Below are 2,785 nucleotides of genomic sequence, written 5' to 3' on the forward strand. Positions count from 1 at the left end.
ATTCTTGATCTAAATTATGAATAAAACAGTATTATTCTTCCAGTTAACTGTTTTTTACATATTATAATCAACTTATCTATTTTTACAAACAAACAACAAATGTGTATGGCAACGGATTTAAGAAATCTTATCAATAACATCAATAGGCCTAATACTGTACTTTTTTCATTATTTCACTAAGATTTTTCATACAACACAAAAACTATGGAACTATATTCTTGGAACATATGATTACCTTTTAAAGTAATCATTTACCACTCTCAACACAAATGTTTTTTTCAATAAACAAAAATTCCCTTTTACATAACTTAAAATAAAATGAGGTTTCATTTATCATATACAGTACTGTAGTATTTCAAAACTCTTGGATACATCTCAGAGGTTTACACCTCAACTGCAGTGATCACAATATTGACATTTGCTGCCGAATATTGTGAACATAATATCAAATAAAAATATAACATAATCGTGATGGTATTATTGTTTGGTAACGGATTTGACGATCTTATCAATAACACACTGTTACTTTTCTTTTGAAAAAGATTTTTTTTACTCCATAGTGCACACTGACTTGATTCGACTTTAAATGCTCGTACAATATAAAAACTATGAAACTATATTCTCGGAACACATGTAAATAAACATGATTCCATAATTATTATAAAACAACAAATATTTTTAATCATTTACTTTTTAAAGAAGTGGTCTATATCATTTACAAACAACACTTTCAAAATATCACAAATGGAAACATATTTTTTTTTTTTTAAACCAACAAACAAAACTTCCCTTATATCTTATTTTAATATCAAATTAAAAGAATAAACATAATCGTGATTGTCTGTATCATGCTAAAATCACATATTATCATTTTTTTAGCTACTTGTTTAATTTTCTACACAATGTCCATTACCCAAATGTTATTTTCTAACACAGCACTGAACTCTGATCGAAATTCAATGTAGTCTTTGAAGCTAGAAGCCAATTCAAGGATGCACCCACATGTATGCGCAACTGGACGTCTCTCAAAGTCAGACTGTTTTTTCCCAACATTTGATTAGCTCCTTTAAATGAAGAAATAAAAAAATAAATTTATACATATAATGATATCTAATAACATATTATTAATAATTTAAGGCTAGCCTCTACTACTAGTAGTACTGACTGAGTGTAAAAAACTGAAAACATTATGGGATAGGGTTCATCTTCATAAATAGTGATAGTGAAACATTTTTTTTTTCGTATTTGAGGTCAAACCTCATTTAAAGTGATCAATATTGATTAGATCACAACTAGAACACTAAAAGGTGATAATTTATGGGAAAAAATATTGAAATGATGTAAAGTTTGCCATTTTTTGAGTTAAAAAAAAATCATTTTTACATTAAAGATTTCACAGCGCAAATCTAAAAAAAAAATCAAACCTCCTGCAAACCACTTATATTATATTGATTATAACCATAACATGATTAGATCTAAAAAGAAGACAATTTATAAAACAAAATTATTGAAATTAATGCAAGTTTTTGGGTTGAAAAACATAAATTTTTCTGGCAAAAATACTGGTTTCAGAGTGCAAATCCCTAAAACACAAATATCATTCAAACCAATTATTAATTAGATCATATAGAACTATAAAAGGAGATAATTTAAAAAAAAAAACTTTGAGAAACCTCCTTCAAACTAATTAATAATAATATTAATTAGATCACAACTAGAACTATATTGTCTCCTTTTATAGTTCTAGTTGTCATCTAATCAATATTAATTGGTTTAAAGTTTTTTTGTTGCACAGTTAGTAATACCCTTTAAAAATAAAATATACCAAAATCTTTTTTTACAAATTTGGAAAAAAGTATTTATGTCTAGGGATAGAGGCTAGCCTTAACATCGGTTAAAAACCTTATTTTCAAATGAACTTACCTGTAGTGTATCTCATAAATGTCATTAACTTATCCACAGACAGACTCTTTATAAATTTGAGAAGAAGTTTAGTCGTATTTCTTTGTTCTTCTGATGCATCTTGTGGCAGATTTAACGCAGCTATGACGCGCTTGGTTGTTGGTATAGCTGTTTGACAGATATCTTCAATGTTCATTGTATGTAGAGCGGGTTTCAAGTGTTCTACAAACACGCTGTGCCAGCATCTACTTATGTATGATGTTCCCTGTATCAAGGTACGGTGGGCAGCATCCTGTAGAATTGCTCTAATATTGTCACTCGTAGCATTTCTTTTTACCTTGTAATTGTCGAGGATATCAAATAGGTCCTCTTCATCCACATCTGAGAAGTTGTTCAGTGCCGTTTCTAAAACAATTTTTTCACTGTCTGCAACTAATTCTAAAAAAGTGGGTATCATTGATGGATGGTTTGAATTGATGATGGTGGCATCCATCACATATTGTAAGAACGGTACTGCTAATTTGAACGGGAAGAAACTTTCCTGCTTATATCCGATAACCAGAACTTTTGCTGTGGCTTGCCACTTTTCTTTGCTCATACTATCCCGTAGACAGGGTACCTTCAGATGTTCTCCCACAGTATACAAATTGTAGAAATCCTCCCAAAATTCACTAAGAGCATCTCTTAATACACCACCAAAGTCTTCTCCAAATTCAAGTTGGCCATTAGGCCTAACCATTTCAACCTCAATAGGATAATTAAGGTCAGTATTGATAAAGAAATCTGTAAGTTCTTTCAAAACATGGCCTCGGTGCAGCCTTACTTTAGTATACTTGGGAATGACAGGATTTCCACTCTCAACCTCATAATTTAAGTCATTCAT

General features: G+C 30.1%; 1 pseudogene; it reads right to left on the reverse strand.

Moving 5' to 3' along the window:
• Positions 1–789: 789 nt before the first annotated feature.
• On the reverse strand, positions 790–2,359 carry LOC140048717 (uncharacterized; annotated as a pseudogene).
• Positions 2,360–2,785: the final 426 nt, after the last annotated feature.

This window comes from Antedon mediterranea, chromosome 1 (genome assembly GCF_964355755.1).
Source record: "Antedon mediterranea chromosome 1, ecAntMedi1.1, whole genome shotgun sequence".
Classification (NCBI taxonomy): Eukaryota; Metazoa; Echinodermata; class Crinoidea; order Comatulida; family Antedonidae; genus Antedon; species Antedon mediterranea.